This window comes from Pinus tabuliformis, chromosome 4_1 (assembly GCF_031772625.1).
Source record: "Pinus tabuliformis cultivar Carrire ecotype Pingquan chromosome 4_1, CPIR1, whole genome shotgun sequence".
In the NCBI taxonomy this organism is placed as follows: domain Eukaryota; kingdom Viridiplantae; phylum Streptophyta; class Pinopsida; order Pinales; family Pinaceae; genus Pinus; species Pinus tabuliformis.
The window spans coordinates 693,464,578-693,485,391 of record NC_142303.1 but is presented as its reverse complement, the minus strand read 5'-3'; the positions used below and the strand labels follow the sequence as shown (position 1 = coordinate 693,485,391).

Here is a 20,814-nt window from a genome sequence, read left to right as displayed (position 1 = left end):
CGAAAAACTCGTTGGTCTTGCTGAAGCCGATACCTGGGCATAGCAATCATGGAGTTAAAGTGGATTTGACATGTTACACTATCCGTGCATGCAACCAATGATTTATGTGCACAAGTGTTATGCTCTAGAAAAACATGCAGCGAATAAATTATGTGCACAGGTGTTATGCTCTAGAAAAACATGATAATTTGAGGTGGCCACTACTATAGAGGTGATGGAAAAAAAATTCCGCGGACACGGGTCGGGTATTCTTCTCGATGAACCCTTTTACGTAGATATAGCCACGAGACGATTTACCAAGCTCGTTTCTTCGCCTTCGCTAAGAACTCATAGTTAATTGCAACAAGTTCGGCGAAGACAGTGTAGTTACAGGCCTGAACTTTGTAGAATAATTTTATACCTTTCTCAGTGTGAGAAGCCCACTAGACTATTATAAAGTCTACAAAGCTAGAGCTATAACGATAATTGAATTAGATACAGAATTATAATAATAATATATCTCCTATTACAACATATATAATATTACTATAAGACATTGATTGTAAGCAATATTAAAATCCATAGTGTCTTTTGCAACATAGACATTCAACTTCAATTTACGTACAATATGAACACGGATTCACAAGTTTCACACCCATGGGAAAAAAATAATCAAATTAACTATTTACACTCTACTTATATTACTAAAAGATGGGATATTACATCTGGTAAGAGCACTAAACTAGTGAAAGAAAAAACGAAGGACACTGCCACTTCAAACATGTACAAGCCGAACATAATATTTGCCAGATGTGAGGCTGATCATCTCATATCCCTGTGGGAACTTCTGTTTTGCCACCTCGTTTTTGACAAAGGCTGATATCATCACACATTCACCCACTTTCCAATTTGCATGGGTGGCATAGGATGCTTAGCTTCCAGTTGAAGAGAATCCAATACACATAGCACTTCATCAAAATTTCTTCCTGTTGTGCTCGGGTATGGGAAACCCAACTTCAACTGCTTCAAAACATGTCACCGCCATTGAAACATTAATACTCAAAACATGAATATGAATATGAAATAGATAGATAATAGGTTAATTTTCACACACCCTTTTATCTGGACCAATAATATGAAGGGCTCTGGAGGGAAATGGAGTCCCCTTGGCATCTTTCTCATTAGGATCCAACATGTTCAGCTGCAGAAGAATCTCCCTCTCTGGATCCCCCACTATGGGATACCTCACTTTTTTCCCATTCTGTCAAAATCACAAATGACCACCATATAGATACATCATTTTCAATTCCAGATCATCATTATCATATATATCATTTTCAATTCTAGATCATCATTACCAGAATAGAATAGAAAGATACATGAGTTAGAATTGACTAACCACTAAGGTTTCGATGTCTTTCACCCAAGCTTGATGTGTTGCAACATCATCACATGAGAGCCCAAGAAGTTTTACCCCATGCCTTTCAAATTCATCAGCGTAGTCAACAATATTTTCCAACTCAGTGGTACAGATTGGTGTAAAATCCGTTGCAATAAAATTTTTAGTAAAGTCAGAATGGATCCTCTTGCTTACCCAATCACCAGGATTCACCCATTACACCGTTGGTTTACTTTCATGCTACTAACCACCGAGTCATTTATTACTCATCAGAGGAGAGCAAATCACATGTTGCTCATCCACACCACTAAATCTTACACTGCTTATATATATATAAACCACCCATGATTTTGGGTTTCTAACAGGATATGCTATTAGATCTGCTTCTTCCTTTGATGATGCTGCTTGTGCTTGTTAAGCAACGAAGCAAACTAGGTCTGGATCTTAGGGATAGGAAATGCCTATACTCATTGCTACTCCTGCATGTGGATCGACTTAAACCACCTTTGCTACTGGAAAAACAATTGGCTCTATTTCCTTAGCCCTAGCTTCTTATGCCTACACTACCTATGCCGTTGCTGGTTCACCTTCTTAAACCATTGTTGGGTCAACTAGTTCAACAAGGTAAACAATTGGTTCGACTAATGTATATGCTTATGTTGGTGGGTATATTTAAACCACTGTTGTTGGTGCAGGATATGAATCTAGGTATAGAGCTGCTCATACTTATGCTACTGCTGGTGGTTATCCAACTGGCTCTTAAGTTGCTTAGTCGACTGTGTAAACTGATATAGGTGGTGATTACTGATGCTTAGTCAACTGAATAATCTACTCAATCAACCGCTTAATCTACTGGTTCTGCTTGAATTGACTGGATCATATCAGACTGGTGCTAGATCAACTGGTTTTTACATAGGTGCATGGTTGCCACTAAAGCATGGTATTTGCAAGGGACCATTCGTGAAGGGTTTAGTTGGTTGTTCTTCTATTGTTAGATTAAGGCCTTGTACTCCTCATGGCATTTGATCCACTCCTCCTGATCGCTATGGTTATGTGCTGTGAGACCCTCACCCGTACTTGTCTGAGCTATAGGACCTACCTGTACTAGCTAGGAGAGTTGTACGAGGTATAGAAGTTGCTTCGTTGGCTGGTTGCTTATCATTCTTTATAGCTAGCTAGTCAGCTTATGACTAGTTCAACGCTCAAGCCCCACTTCCTGCTCAAGGAAGGGACTAGCTGCCATGCAGCCTCCCTTGTTAAGTAACAATCCAAGCAAAATTATTGAAGCATTGTATTTCATTTTTTGATGTTTTAGTGGACCCTTTGTAGTATTATTTTTACATAATGTTTGTTTTTAATATGTTACATAGTTTTGTTAGTTCTTGTGAAGGCGAATCCCTTCTATGAACAAAGGTGATCTCTCTAGTCCAATGAGTGGGTCTGGCAACAAACTAAACAAATTAACATACACTCTCCTAGCTTATCTTCGAAAAATGCAGAGAAGGAGAAACCTACCTCTGTCTAATGCTAATCACTCGATCCTTGGAGATGTATTTGAATCTTTCACTCCAGGCCTCGCTCCTTATTCTTCACGTCCGATTACCTGCAAGGAAGATCAAATAACTATGCAAGATACAAAAGCATATATGGCATACATCAAACATAAACTACTTAATAAATCAAGGAGTATTGAGCTAATAGCATAAACATTTACACAATTATGGAAAGTGAACATCAGATGTATATATTAATAAGCTAAAAGGGGAAGCATACAACTAATGCCTTGATGTTGGATACCTCTTTTTGGTGGATGTCCAAGTCCAACCAATGACTATTCAAGCACTCCTTCTCTAAGCTAGAATGGATAGCATGTAAGCATAATCTCATCCTAGGAATGCAACAATCAGTGACCAACCATTTGGGGATGGAAGGGAGTAAATTTATAGGAAAAGAGAGGGATTTAGGGATCTATAAAAGAGGGAGGAAGGTCCACATCTCGAGGGGAAAGCCCATGAAGATAAGATCAAGAGGTCCAAATGGGAGAGCTTGACCATATCAACAACAACCAATATCCAACTCGTTGTTCCCGAAGGGTCTAATGTACGAAGATTCTCCTCTAATTTGAAAAACCTACCAGAAGAGCTTCAACGCAGGTTTTTCAATGAAAGCCCATGTTGACAGTGCTAGTGTATAATTGTGCAACCTGCCATCAGCATGAACAGTTAGTGGAGAAAAACGCGATGATTCTCAAATTTAGGGTTGTAGATTACCTTCTTCAAAATGGATTTAGGGCAGTTTTTCTTTATTATTCAAGGAGTTTTTGGTATGTATATCATGATGGATATGCTCCACAATTGTCAATGTTTTGGCACTTCAGGATATGGAACAGGGAGTGAAAATGAGGTATGAAAAAATATTATGTATATGATTCCCCCTAAAGCATGAAGTCAGAACATGGAGTGGTAGCTGAGATGCTTTACAAGTCAATATAAGGACAAGAACAACACTGTCAAGAGACCTGCAAATCAAGAATATACACATACATATACATATCTGACATCTATGATGATCATGCCTAATGATACATGAATAGGAATCTAACAATACATGAATCCACAGTATGGATGCAGCCATTCGAAAAGTAGGGATCATGTGCAAAGATCCTCGCTATGGTCGCAACCATCCAAATAGGAAGGATCATGAATATGGACCCATTGTATGGTCGCAACCATCTGTCCAGAAGAAACATGTATACAATCATGAATAACTCATAACTCCACACAACCTATACTTTATTAGACAAAATCCAGGGTCTTGCGCTTCATCTCGACCCAATTTATGTATGGATTCTAGCAGGCGAATAGATGTGTCGAATAGAACATGATAGAAAACAACCTTATTATCGGTTAATTATGTAAACTGTTAACAGATGCAAGAGAAACCACCAATAATGATAATGGCTCTCAAGGTACAAGCAGCACAACCACGACCATGAATAGTGAAGCTAAATTTGAACACCCATGAAATCATTCGATTAAAGGTCAATGGTGTAAACTTGTCACCGAATGTAAAGAACTTGCCATTAAGGCATGCAAGCTCTGAGGTAATGGAAGGGAGTTTCTAGATCATCTTCCTGGATAATGATATGAAGTCAACATGAAGTTATCTCTCGAAGGAGGGCCATAATGAATCCCACATCATTGACACGAAACAAAAGGATGTAGTAGAGTATATAAGTGTGATTCAAGACTGTGGTAGAAAGGCAAACAATGTATAAGCGGTAAAGAACTACGTATAGGACTTCTCTTGAACATATCAGCGACACGACTCTAGAGTTTGATGAAATTTGACTCAACATAGGATCAAAGGTCATGATGATGAATTCTATAATCAGATGAGAGGCAAAATGGATTTCCCAAACCCAGGAAGGCAAGTGACCAAGTGAGGATGTCCCAAACCCGACACGAGAAACATATGAGCATCATGTTCAAGAGCAACATGATGCCTTTACAGAATATAAGAGATTATTACTTTCAGTTCCCCTCCACCATTTTTGGCCAGTACCCCATATCTTTTTTATCTCAATCTTGAAGGAGATAGCATATGCTTTCCATCTAAGTTCACCCTTCAAATGAATCCATCCTAGTAGGTTTTTACAAACCCTAGGAAGGAGAAAATCAGTTCATCATGGTGACAACTCTTACGTTGTTTATGTTTTACGAGTTCGACAAAGGTGAAACTCGACATCTTTTTCATGTTTAGAGAGTTTGAAAAATAAGCGAAAAAAAGAAAAATCCAAAGGTCCCTTTTCGTAAATCGTCTCTTGAACCCAAAAAGGTAGAAAACAATATCCAAGAGAACCTTTTATCCATGTTCGACTAAGGTATTCCTTTTTCATACAATAGTCTATTTAAGTCCGGAAAAGGGTTAAACTTATGTTGAGTAGACGTCTTTTCATTTACTTTTACAAGTTCGAAAAGACAAGTGATCGACAATATTTTAATATTTCAAGAGTCAAAAAAGAGCTGAAAGAGGACTCCTCTTGGAGGAACGAGTGGTATAAAAGGATAGCAACTGGTTTTGGTGATGATGGAACTGCTCAAAACATGTAAAGGTCAAGACGCTGTCTAATAAGACCACTCATTGTAGATGTTCCTCAGGCAAGGGTAAAACAACCAAGTGAAAGCATATGATCGACCAAAGAGATGGTGACTATGGGAAGGAAAAAATCAAGGCTCATCCAACAAAACAAGTTGTTAAAGATGGAAATCACAAAAGGTAAAGTGGGAATGGTTTCATTTTTACACAATATGGAAACATGGGAAACTATGCTTGAGGATACTTGAATATGGTTTCATTTTTCACAAGCTTGAAACATGAGAAAAAACTATGCTTGGATTTGTTTTCATTTTTACATAAGCTTGAAATAGAAACAAACTATGCTTGGGTTTAGTTTCATTTTTACACAAGCTTGAAACAAAGATAAACTATCCTTGAGATAAGTTTGTATTCCTCCAACATAATGAATCAATTCGAGGTACATGCCCCCCAAGCTTCATTTCATTCACCTAAGTAGACTACTGGTTACTAACAGGTGGATGGAATGAAGGTTTACTTATGAGATCAAGTGAAAGACTCAACCGGGATTTTACGAGATCTAATCAAAGACTCGTATTAGAAGGGGATTTGTTTCATTTTTTAACGAGCTTGACACATGAAAATAGCCATGCTCATGAAAACTTGTTTCATTTTTTTACCGAGCTTGACACAAGGAAAGGAACCATGCTCATAACCTATTTCATTTTTTAATGAGGTTGACATAGTAAAAGAACTATCCTCATGGACCTTGTTTCATTTTTTAAAGAGATTGACACAAGACAAGGAAATCTACTCCAAATATCTTGATCATAGACAAAAATAGGCCATGGATTCCAAGAGGTTCTCATCAGAAGGAGAACAACACTCTGGAAGGGATACATTTCTAGGGATCCAATGGAAAAATGAAGCTCCAATACCCCCAGTACGTGGCGTACTACATCGCCTACTAGATCATGAGTAGATGTTGATTCAAGATCAATGAATGTAGGATGGTTGATGATCATAATGCTTCCTTCATGCAGGAAACACATCACTCGAAAGAGGGAAGAGACAAGATCTCCCATGACATAAACATAGTCACGACGAAGGAGTAGATTAAAATCCAACAGACCTTGTAAAACCATCATGTCTATATATATAGTATTTCTTCACAAGCAGTTGATGAGAGAATACTAAGAGATACGCCGTCATCTATGACTTTGCTAGGTAAAACCATATTGTAATCCTGTACTGTAATCTGGAAAGGCACATAAGATGGAAGACAATATCCTGCTAGTTGACTCCAATCAAAAGAAGTGACTAAACTACTCGGAGGGGGTGTCATAGAAATGTGAGAGTTGCCCTCTTGCGCTATGGGAACAAGAGAACTGCCCTCATGCACCTCAGGAACTAGAGGATTTCCCTCCAGTTCATTCAAAACTAAAGAAACCAGAAGAACCTGTAAACCAAACAATGTAATATATTCCTCATAAATGACAAAGATGGATTTCAAATGCAATGTGACCTAGTACAAATGAAAAACAACTTTGCACAAAAAAAACCGAAGCCAATGTAAATCAATGCTTCAAGTGATTTTACCAGATGAATAGACCTAATCATTCAACAAACCAGAGACTCAAAGACACTCACAAGCGGCAAGTGACAATAAAAAGACTTATAAACCCTAAAATCAATCCAATTGCACTCAAACACTTGACAGCTCAAAGAAGTAAGAATTTGCTAATAAAATGAGGTAATTAATTAAAACATAAACAAATCTAGCAATGCAGGACAAAACAGAACCTGAGGGGCTTAGACACATTGGATTTTGACAAAGAAACCCTAGGTTTTTTTCCAATCTCAGGGATCAGTCTGGCTGTTATGGCCAAACTGGCATTAAATAGGGGATCAACATGACTGTTTTAATAAAGAACACATTGGAAATGTGACTATCAGAGAAAAAAAGCACACTCAACGAGGAATAAGGCAAAAAATAAAAATAATCTCACCAACACTTCTAGAATGAGCACTCTAAGATAGCAACCAGTGATTGTGCAGACCTATACAAACCCAAAATAATTGAGAACATGATGGATGGTCAAACTAATCAAGAGATCAGTTGAGAAAGGAGGACAAAAAGGCTATAGCTTCCCTAGCAGAGTCACCATTTTGTTGTGAAGTAAAATCCCCTTTTAAGATAGAGGTGATCCCTCCAACTCAATGAGTGGGTCTAGCAACAAACTAAACAAACTAACATACACTTTCCTAGCTTATGTTCAACAAATGTAGAGAGAAGGAGAAACCTACATCGCTTTGATGCTAATCTCTTGATCCTTGGACATGGCTTTGAATCTTTCACTCCAGGCCTCACTCCTTACTTTTTCTTCACGTCCAAGTACTTGCAAGGAAGATCAAAGAAATATGCAATATAAAAGAGCATATATGGCATATATCAAACTTAAAATACTTAATCAATCAAGGAGTATTGAGCTAATAACATAAACATTTAAAAAATTAGGGAAAGTGAACATCATATGTATATATTAAGTTAAAAAGGGAAGCATACAACCTATTCCTTGATGTTGGAGACCTCCTTTTGGTGGATGTCCAAGTCCAAGAAAAGACTCTTCAAGCACTCCTTTTCCATGCTAGAATGGGTATCATGTAAGCATAATATCAACATAGGGATGCAACAAATCAATGACCAACCATTTGGGGATGGAAAGGGGTGAATTTATAGGAAGGGAGAGGGAGTTAGGGATCCAAAAAAGAGGGAGGAAGGTCCACATCTCAAGGGGAAAGCCCATGATGATAAGATGATGAGGTCCAAATGGTAGAGCTCTACCATATCAACAACAACCAATATCCATCTCGATGTTCTTGAAGGTTCTAGTGTACGAAGTTTCTCCTCTAGTTTAGGAAAACCTGCTAGAAGAGGTTCATCGCGGGTTTTCCTATGAAAACCTGCATTGGCAACGCTAGTGTATAACGATGCAACTTGTCATGATCATGGGCAGGAAGTGGAGAAAAACACACTAATACTAAAATTTAGGGTTTTAGATTTAAGGCAGTTTTCCTTTGATTCTTCAGGGAGGTTTTTGTCTGTATATCATGATCGATATGCTATGCAGTAGTCAACGTTTTGGCACTTTGGGATATGAAACAAAAGTGAATAGGAGGTATGAAAAAATATTGTGTAACATTAGTGTCTTTTGTTTTACTTATCAAATGCTTCTCGGCCCCAACGAGATTGAGATTTTTTAATTTTTAACAAGCATTATATATATGAGAAATGGTAAATAGTGCAAACTCAGAAAGATTAAGCAAAGTTCCCAATGTGTAAGGACTTAATACAAATTCTTAGTTAAGCATGGTGCATATGCCCAATCAACTTTGGAGCGATTGGTATATGGCCACAATCCATATCGTGACATCCCCCATGTAATATATTTACAAAAAACACAATTGTGATCATGTTTTAAATATATAGATAATACAATGTGGTTCATAAAAGTGGATCCAAGGGATGTAACAAACTCTTATATAGAACAATGTGCCCTTGTGGTATGTACAAGTTTTCCCCATACATATATATATTATGTTTATAATTAAAAATAAATCATTAATATTATATATTTTATTATGTATAATATTAATTTCAAAATGTTAATATCAGAATGAGATTGCATGTTATTGCAAAGGACATAAATTATTACTCTTAGAAGTGTATTTATATACACATTCATTTTCTTTATTTGAGTAATCAATCATATATATATATATATATATAATATTGAAATATTGGACCTTTTAAAAACACTTTAAATTCAACAACAATGTTGCTTAAGCTTTTCAACTCACATTTATTGTTCTAGGCACTTGAATATCTAGCCTCCATTTTAAATACATTAGGGAGTTTGATTGTTATTCCCACAAAACTCTTAAAATATATAACACAATATATATTGGGTTGTGTGTTGAAGTTGACTTTGCAAATGCTCCAACAATATATATTGGGTTGTGTGTTGAAGTTGACTTTGCAAATGCTCTCCCTAAAGAAGTCAAATTCAAAATGACTAATTTAGTATGGGAGTAATAAATACAATATGATCTATTATGTTTTCCCATGGGCACTTGTCAAATTTTTATTTGAAACATTTGTTATGATTTTGTTATGGATACCAAAAACCTTACATGGGGGAATATTTAATATATATATATATATATATATACACACTTGTTGCCAAGTTTTTAAGGAACATCACCTTTTGGTGGAGATTTTGGACTTCACAAATAATGTGGACCTTCATAACGAAAAAGAAGTGACTAACATCTATGAATTCATAGGGGAGGAAACTATTTCAAATTATTAATATGAAAATCAACCATTGTCAACCATCATTAACCATGGTCAATCATGGTCAAATATGGTTCAATGTCACACTTTGACAAAGATTGGCTCAATATGGTAAACCATGGTCCATTTTCAACCATCGTCCATGATGGTCAGCCATGGTCCAACGTCGCATTGTGACATATATTGTATCAATATGAAAATCAACCATGGTCAACCATGTTTATTCTAGGGTTTATAATATTTATCTTAGGGTTTATATACCTTGATTTTATAACATTAATCCCTTGGGTTTAATATTATTCCCTTGGGTTTATAATCCCTTGGGTTTTTAGTATTAATCCCTTGGGTTCATTGTTCCCTTGGGTTTATTAATATAAGAGTTCATATTCCTAGGGTATAATATTATTCATAGGGTTTATAATATTAATCATTAGGTTTCATATAAATCTCTTTGGTTTGTAACCATGGTCCAACGTCACATTATGACAAAGATTTTCTCAATATGAAAATCAACCATGGTCCAACTTCTCATTGTGACAAAGATTGTCCTAATATGAAAATCATTTAGGGTCAACCATGGTTGAATGTTCGATTGTGACAAAGATTATCTTGATATGAAAATAAAAAATGGTCAATAATGTTTATTTTAGGATTTATAATATTTATCTTAGGGTTTATAATATCAATCTCATGGATTTAATATTTCCATTGGGTTTATAATCTGTTGGGATTTTAGAATTAATCACTTGGGTTTATAATATAGATCCCTTAGGTTTATTAATCTAAGGGTTCATATTAGTAGGGTTTAATATTATTCATAGGGTTTAATCATGGTCAACCATGGTCCAATGTCACATTGTGACAAATATTGTCTCAATATGAAAATCTACCATGGTCAACCATAGTCCAACATCACATTATGTCAAAGATTGTCTCAATATGAAAATCAATGATGGTCAACCATAGTCCGATGTCACATTGTGACAAATATTGTATCAATATGAAAATCAACCATGGTCATACATGGTCAACCATGTTTTTTTTACCATTTATAATAGTTATCATAGGGTTTATATACCTTGTTTTATAATATTTATCCTAGGGTTTATCACTGGATTTTCTGAATATGAAAATCAATCATGGTCAACCATGGTCAACCATGGTCCAATGTTGCATTGTGAGAAAGATTGCCTCAATATGAAAATCAACCATGGTCCAACATCACATTGTGACAAGGATTGTCTCGACATTAAAATCAATCATGGTCAACCACAATAAACCATTTTCTAATGTCACATTGTGACAAGGATTGTCTTAATATGAAAATTAACCATGGTTAAGCATGTTCCAATGTTTCATTGTGATAAATATTGTCTCAATATGAAAATCAACCATGGTCAATGACCATGGTCATATCGTAACAAAGATTGTCTCTTGGTCTAACATTAGATTGTGACAAACATGGTCATACATGGTCAATGATGTTCCAACATCGAATTGTGACAAATATTGTCTCGATATGAAAATCAACCATGTTTTATAACCATGGTCACATTGTGACAAAGATTATCTCTTGGAACAACGTCACATTGTGACAACTTGGTCATCAAGGTCAGCCATATATCAACGTCGCATTGTGACAAATATTGTCTCAATATGAAAATCAACCATGGTCAACCATAGTCAATCATGGTCAACCATGGTCAATAACCATGGTCACATTATGAAAAATATTGTCTCTTGGTCCAACGTCACATTGTGACAACATCATCAACCATGGTCCAACATTGCATTGTGACAAACATCGTCTCAATATGTCAACCATCATCAAAAACTGTCCAATGTCACATTGTGAGAAAGGTTATCTCAATATGAAAATCAATCATGGTCAACTATAGTCCAACGTTGTATTGTGACAAAGATTTTGTCAATATGAAAACCAATTGTGGTCAACCAATTTTTTTCAGGGTTTGTAATATTTACCTTAGGGTTTATATATCTTGGGTTTATAATATTTATCCCTTGGGTTTGTAATCCCTTAGTTTTTTAGTATTAATCCCTTGGGTTTATTATTATTCCCTTCGGTTCATAATCCCCTTGGGTTTTAGTATTAATCCCTTGGGTTTATAATACTGATCCCTTGGATTTATTATTCCTTTGGGTTTATAATATCAATCATGGTTAATCATGGTAAATCATAGCCAACCATAGTCAACTATCGTCAACCATGTTCGAATGTCGCATTGTGATAAAAATTGTCTCCATATGAAAATCATACACAATCATGGTCAATCATGGTCAAACATCGAATTGTGACAAAGATTATCTCGATGTGAAAATCAACCATGGTAGGTCCAATGTGGTATTGTGACAAATATTGTCTTGATATGGAAATCAACCATGGTCAACCATAGTCTAAAGTCGCATTGTGACAAATATTTTCTTGATATGAAAATCAACCATGGTCAACCATGGTCTTATGTCGCATTTTGACAAAGATTGGCTCGATATGTAAATCAACCATGGTCAATCATAGTCTAACATCGCATTTTGATAAGAATTGTCTCAATATGAAAATAAAACATGCTCAACCATATGTTTATAATATTTATCTTAGGGTTTATATACATTGGGTTTATAATATTTGTCCCTTGGGTTTAATATTATCCTGTTGGGCTCATAATCCCTTGGGTTTTTAGTATTAATCCCTAGGGTTTATTATTACCTTTGGTTTTTGAGTTTATAATATCAATCATGGTCAATCATGGTCAGTAATGGTCAATCATGATCGAATATCGCATTAAGACAAAAATTGTCTCCATATGAAAATCATGGACAATCATGGTCAACCATGGTTGACCATGTTCAACTATGTTTTATAGAATGAAACATGGTCAACCATAGTCAATATTGGTCAGCCATGCTAAAATGTCACATTGTGACAAAGATTGTCTCAATATTAAAATCAATCATGGTCAACTATGGTCCAATGTCGCATTATGAAAATAAACCATGGTCAACCATGGTCTAACGTCACATTGTGACAAAGAATGTCTCGATATGTAAATCAACCATGGTCAACCATGGTCTAATGTCACATTGTGATAAGAATTGTGTTAATATGAAAATAAACCATGGTAAACCACGTGTTTATAATATTTATCTTAGGGCTTATAGACTCAAGTTTTTAAAATTTATCCCTTGGGTTTAGTATTATTCCCTTTGGTTCATAATCCCTTTGGGTTTTAGTATTAATACCTTGGGTTTATAATATCGATCCCTTATGTTTATTATTCCCTTGGGTTTATAATATCAATCATGGTTAATCATTGTCAATCATAACCAACCATGGTCAATCATGGTCAATTATCGTCAACCATGGTCAAATGTCGCCTTGTGACAAAAAATTCCTCCATATGAAAATCATAGAAAATCATGGTCAACCATGATCGGATGTCACATTGTGACAAAGATTGTCTCGATATGAAAACCAACCATGGACCAACATCACATTGTGACAAAGATTGTCTCGATATGTAAATCAACCATGGTAACCATGGTCCAATGTCGCATTGTGATAAGGATTGTCCGAAAATGGAAATCAACCATGTTCAAGCATGTTTATTTTAGTGTATATAATATTTGTCCCTTGGGTTTAAAATTATTCTGTTGGGTTCATAATCTCTTAGGGTTTGAGTATTAATCCCTTGGGTTTATAATATCAAGCCCTTGGGTTTATTATTCCCTTTGGTTTATAATATTAATCATGGTCAACCATAGCCAACCATGGTCGAATGTCACATTGTGACAAAGATTGTCTCAATATGGAAATGGGCCATGGTTAACCATAGTCGAACGTCGTGTTGTGAGAAAGATGGTCTCAATATGGAAATTAAGCAAGCTCAACCATGTTTATTTTAGTGTTTACAATATTTATCTTAGGGTTTATAATTTTTAACCCTTGGGTTGATAATACCAATCCCTTGGGTTTATTGATCTAAGGGTTCATATTCCTAGGGTTTAATTTTATTCCCTTATGTTTTTAGTATTGATCCATAGGGTTTATTAGTCTCTTCGATTTATAATATCAACCATGGTAAACTATGTTCAACCATGGTAAACCATTCTCTACCATGTTTTAATATTAATCCCAATGTCTCAAAATGAAAATCAATCATTGTCAACCATGTTTATTTTAGGGTTTATAATACTTCTCTTAGGGTTTATATATCTTGGGTTTATAATATCATTCCCTTGGATTAATAATTCCTTGGGTTTTTAGTATTAATCCCTTGGGTTTATTATCTTTTGGGTTAATATTATTGCCTTTGGTTCACAATCCCTTGGGGTTTTACTATTAAACCATAGGAGTATGAACCCTTACATTAGTAAACTGAAGGGATTGATATTATAAACCCAAGGGATTAATACTATAAACCTAAGAGAAAATAAACCCTATGGTTTTTAGTAATAATCCCTTAAGTTAAATGTTATTCCCTTGGGTTTATAATCCCTTGGGGTTTTAGTATAAACCCCTTTGGTTTATTATTCTCTTGGCTTTATAATATCAATCCCTATAGTTTATTAATCTAAGGGTTCATATTCATAGGCTTCATATTTATATTACATAATTTCAAATTAAATAATAATAAATAACATTTAATATTAAATAATAATAATTATAAATAAATAATTATTATTAATTATAATGATAGTAATAATATTTTTAATGCAATAACGTTTTTTGGGTAGATAGAAATGGTAGTGTTTCTTGGTATATAGAAATGGTAGATACAAATAATATATTTATCAATGGTAGATATAAAAGAAGCCTTTGGCTTATATCAACCACATTAATACTTTTAATGTGGTTGTGCTAGTTGTTTAGAATTGGGTATAAGGTAGGAAAATCCAAGCATTAGGGAAGGTAATCTATTTTGGAACATCTTAGAAGATTTTATGGTTGTCTTAGTTCTCACTAATATTTCTCTTCATTGTTTAGTTTTAGAAGGGTGGAGTAATGCTCTCGCTAAGGGGCCCATGGAACTCTGTCATAATCGTAGCCTTTTTCAAAGTAATTCTGGCTAAAGCCCCTTCGACCAGTCATGTGAAGGAAGCAACTATCAGGCTCTGGTCATTTTGTAGTCATAGGGGTTAAGTGGGGAATCTTGATTAAAGCACTCGAGAAATGGAAGGTTGCAGACATGTTGTGTCACTGTGCCATGCTAGTGGTGACTTCCAACCACACATGATCACAGTGAAAGACTGACTAAAATTTTCATTTCTCACTACTCAAGTTTATGAACCCTGCCTAACCTCCAACACTTAGTTAATTTTCTTCAAGTGTTAACAATGTAGTGTTATTAACAACTATACTCCATTCATTCATCTTCAATGTGCAATGGAAATAAACATGTACAAAGCATACACAAAGGGAGGGACAACTCCCAACAGTTCACCCAAATTACTTATAAAATCCTTTCAACAATATTTTACAACTTACAATTATTTTTATAGTAGTGCAGCAATCTGCCCACCGGTTCACTGGTTCATGCAGCCTATCATGCAGGCCTTCCCGACCTTTGTCTGTCTGTGCAACCTTCTACCCAAATTATGAACTCCTATGTGCCCTTTGTGCAGCCTATAGCGACCTGTCGTGCAATACCCACACTGTAGCAGCCTCCACCCGCCTATAGTGGCCTATTTCTGCACTCTAGTAGCCTCTGCCTGCTTGTAGTGGCCTGTCATGCAGCACCCGCACTATAGGGCCCGCCTATAGTGGCCTGTCGTGCAACGCCCACACTGTAGCACCCTTTTCCCTCATGTAGCAACCTGCCATGCAACACCTACACTATAGCGCCCTTTCATGCAATGCCCACACTTTAGCCGCCACCTGTAGAGGTTTGTGCCCATCCACATTGCAGAAATTTGAAATCCACCCAGCGATATCTTACAGCCCTACATCTCGCTTGAACGAGCCTCACACTACCCAGTTTGCCTTTAGTTTATTTGCCTTGTGAATCTCCTTGTTCACCCTTGCTTTGAACTGCTTGCTTAACTTGGATGATGGGTTGAACGAATTTCACCCTTGTTTTATTTACATGACCTTCTTAATCACCGAATTTATAAGAGTCGCATTCCTTCAATCATAGTTGGGTTGGCCCGAACGTATGTTATCCAGCCGACATGTCTGCACGCTCTCAAGTGTGCCCCTTCACCTTGCCTTAAGCCGACCTTTATGTCTTCGGGTGGACACCCTCACTTGTTTGCACGCGCCCACCCTTCTGTATGCCAGATGGTCATTTGCCCAAGTTGCATCCATAAAACGGAAAATAATTAAAAAAAAAAATTTTACCCTATAAAATATTTATAATAAACATACTGCCATTGCAGATAACGTATATAATGAGATTAAAAAATAATAATTAAAACTTAAATTATAGATTTTTTGGTGTTTTTCAAGGGTTTTCTTGGTATTTTCTAAGTTGTTTTTGGTCTTTAGGGGTTTTCTAGGTTATTTTTTGTGGGTTTCAAGGATTTTCTTATTGGTTTTCATGATTGTCTTTTGTAGTTTTTGTTTGCTAGGTTTTTTTTGAAATTAATTTGTTTTATTTGGAGAAAACAATTATATAAAAGAGACAGAAAGGACAAGAAACATACCCCGATTTGAGCCTTTGGGTTGTTGGCGGGGTTGATGGGTAGTTGGATTGAGTTCCACCATTTTGGTCAAGCTTATAAATCTTCTATCGAACTAATTTTTCTCGCGCGGTCTGAGAAAAATTAATTGCATAGGCTGCGGTTGTAGTTTTTTAATCATAAATAATGTTGGATCGAGATATATTTTTCGATCGAGCCGTTAACTCTGCTTAGAAAACGGCGCCATCAAGGGTTTGTTTAAATGCTCAATCAAGTTATTTTTAAGCGCCTCAACAACTCGATTGAGCACTTAATTGCTCGATCGAGTGATTAAAATTGCTCGATCAAGCATCCATTTTCACCAAAATGTGCCCTTATTTCTTCAAAAAAGTGTAACCCAAATCCATGCTTTGACTCACATGCTTATTCCATTAAATAACATTTTTCCTTTCACATTTAAAAATACTTATAATATTATTTGATGATGAGATCCTTAAAAGTACAACTACTCTTATTCATTGTAAATCTTCAAAATATGATCAAACTTTACTTTTTATAATATTTTTATTCAAACAATGGGAAAAACCTATCATAACTCAATTGTCAAACCACTGGTAAGGACAACTATCTCTAATTGCTACCCATGAATGCAGGTTGACTCATCACTCATCACTATTATTCAAAGACATCCACACTACTTAAAATGACCTCTTGGTGATCTATAAGGAGACATGCTTTTGATCATTTCAAATGTCTATAAGTCTTATACCATTAAAAAAAAACTTAACCAAACAATAACAATTTTAAAATACTTTTCATAACATATATATAATTTTTTACATAATTACGAATTTACTACATCATCAATAAAATAAAATAAAAATAAATAAATAAATAATTATTATTAGCAACAACCCTGCACCCCTCTTCTTAGCGAGTTAAAGGCATGTAAAAAAGTAATGTCCACACATAAAACATCTTCATGGCATGTTAGAGCCGCGTAAAAAATAAATTTCACATATAATATGTTCTTTTGGACTTTTATTATATTCATCGATATTTTTTCAAATTTAATACAATTTTATAAGGCTAATGAATTTTCCAATTGAATATATCCCCTCACCTCTTGCGTGGCAACATAATCTATTTAATTTAAGGTGAATTCAAGAACATTCATGCGTTCATGTTGTTTAAAATGTCAAAATTCAACGCACTATAAACTTGATGCAAATTTAATTGACCATTCGATCCATGGTGATAAACTAGGCTTGATTAGCGCATTCACAAGGAAATACAAAAGAAATAAAATGTATCTTATTTGAAATTAAAATATTTTGTTTTTACATTATTATAATTATAAAATTTATTACGTTTAAATTATTTTTTAATATTTTAAAATTATAATTTATGTATTATAATTACAAAAATAATATTTAAATATATAATAATAATAATAATTTAATTTTAAAATTAAAAATCTAAACTAAATAACAAATAAGTAAAAGTTTTATATACACATTAAATAGGATTAAAATATAACTATTCTTTTAGAAAATCATGGATAAGGATCATCGATATATAAAAAATAACAAATTGGTTTTTTCAAACAATTATTCCCAACTCAACATGATGCATTTTTAAAAATGCAACAAATGTAAGTGTTTTAATACAGCTTGAGTGGGCCTAATGGTTAAGAGCATGTGTTTCCTCTTAAGAGGTCACAGGTTCAAAACCAGAGGGGGGTAAAGTATGTATGCCTTCGTAGACTTAGCAGTCAAATCGCTGCGCGGAGGTGGGTCCCTTGTCCCACAAACAAGGGGGTCTCATACACAAATTTGGTGTCTGGCTTGGCTGTGACCTTAAAAATAGATATTATTATTATTATTATAAAAAAGAGTTGAGATCTCGCTCTTAATTATTACAATGCTTTAGAATCACCAATATCCCTTATGGGTTTGTAATTAAGCATTGTGACTCAATCGAAATCCTCAAGCGAGATTTTTGTCTTACAACAAATTTGTTCTCTTTCAAGCTAATTTTTTTCCAAAAAACTCCCAAGATCCAAATGCATTTTATTTCCATTACTGCGTACTATAAACTTGTTTAACTTCTCATTTTCCTAGGCGAGACATTTTTTCCTTTATTCCCAACTTGGATTCAATGCGTGTCTTTTGGTGGATTTGTGGCGTTTCTCTTCTAAGAGTGTTGTTTGTGGTCTTTATCACTTTGTCCATATACCCAATTAACCCAAGAGATTTTTTTTTTCATTCCTATTTCATGTAAACTCAGCGGGGGATCTAGAGTTCATGGGGGTTTTTGGAACTTGTTCCTCATCTGTTTCTAAATTTAGTGGATCATTTACTTGTGTTTCTTCTTGGTTGTCCTTTTCTTCCTCTGACAAATATTCTTTGTCTTCTTCCTGATTTTCTTTTTCTCCCAGATCCTAGATCTCTTATTCCTTGTGTATAATATAATGTTTTCTCTGAGCACCTTCCCACCATTTGTCCTCTGGCTACTTTTCCAACCTCTATTATTCTTTAGTCTCTTGGGATAATTCTTGTTTACATGCCTTGTTTCATAACATGCACAACGTTAGAATGAAACATTTTCATAATCATGCTTTTGAACCCATACATTATATGTTGTTGTTAGGTTAATCTTTGTAAAAACACCCCATCTTATTCTCGGTGAAGTGTTACTTACAAACCCAACTTCCTAGTGGTAGTTAGAGAAATGGGGTAATATATATATCTATATATATATATATATATATATATATATATATATAGAGAGAGAGAGAGAGAGAGAGAGAGAGAGAGAGAGAGAGAGAGAGAGATATACCTTTCTCCAAGTTTTTAAAACTCAAAATGGATGTCACCATTGTACTCATCTCGACGAGACACTTCCGACAAATAAGGTTTTTCCCAATTTAAACTCCTTGGTCACAAATTATACTCCTTCAAAGTTTATTTGTTTAAAAGTGCCACCTTTTCGTGATGCCCACATGGCACATTACTATCCTACCTCATCATCTGACCATGAGGTGCACTTTGGTGCCTCATACCTCGTAATTCCTCCTATGTGAAGTTCCTCGACTCAATTCCAATTATATTACATATATATACAAACGACCTTGATGGTGAGTCATCCAACTCCTCCATTATGCATTACAAATGACGATCGACATATGTTAGTGCTATCCCCGTGATGTTACCGTTATAGGCATTTTCAAGAACCTGAGTCGGCATCACCGTCCTCGGGTGAGATGGGCACCCAACACGGGCAAACTTAAATAAAGTGCGATGAGCACGCCCATGTGCAATGGTGGAGAAATGGGTGAGCATGCCCAAAAATGTGCAACGGACAATCGTAACGGGTAGACGTGCTTGGGTGACACGTGTAGTAGGAAACCGAGTGGGTGCGTTCCCGGGTGATTCGACACGACAAGTGAGGAATACTTAGCGGGTGCATTTGGCAAGTGCGAGGAGGAGTGCACACTTGGACACACAAAACTAAGTGACAAGGCAAGTGGAAAATTTGGGTAAGTGTTGAGGGCGATCATGAAGAGTTTATAGCGGGCGGTGGGAAACACGATGTTGGCGGGCTAACATGATGATGGGGTGTCATGGTCGAGTTGTATGGGTCAGCTTAATAGGCCAAAGCCCCTCAAGTGACACGATGAGCAACATATATATTATGGACGCGAGATGGAGGAAGGACATCAACGAACGAGCAACCATCTAGTTGCAAGGCAAGACATGGAAGTTCGGGTGAGCAGATTATAGCACAGTGAAGAACTCAACAAAGGAGCGAACGAGCCCGCAAGGTGGGCGGGTCTAGTGAACGAGTAGAGTTCGGGTTGAGTAGCGGTGACTGCAGGGCGGGCTTATAGCAAACCCACGCCAACGTGTAGCACAGAGGTCGGGTTCGATGGAGTTGGTGTAGCGGTGAGCGTTGGGCGTTGTGAGTGTGCAGTGATACGATGGGCGTAGAATGTTGTAGACATGAAGCAAGGTTTGGTGCGACATGCGAGCAGAACTAGTCAGGCGATTGCGGTCGAGTCATGCAACAAGTTGAATGTGTGGACCCAACAGGCAAGCCGACCTGTGTAGAAAACCGTAAAAATGGGTTGAGGCAGTTTTCCTCCTTATGATGCAACATTTGTAAACAGAAATTTATATATGATTTTATAAAGAATTAAAGTGTTGAAATGATGTCTCTTGTATATTGTTGTAGCTGTTTAAAGTTATGAATTCCATACATAACTATTGTAAAGAAATTAATGAATTTGAATGTAGGTGTAGTCTAGAAAACATAATGGAAAAAGATAAGTTTAAGTGTTTAACCAGTGCCACACGTTACTCCA

At 35.8% G+C, this 20,814-nt stretch overlaps 1 pseudogene; it reads right to left on the bottom strand.

Annotated features, from left to right (window-relative positions):
* Window positions 1–754: 754 nt before the first annotated feature.
* Window positions 755–19,696, bottom strand: LOC149178028 (putative 1-Cys peroxiredoxin; annotated as a pseudogene).
* Window positions 19,697–20,814: the final 1,118 nt, after the last annotated feature.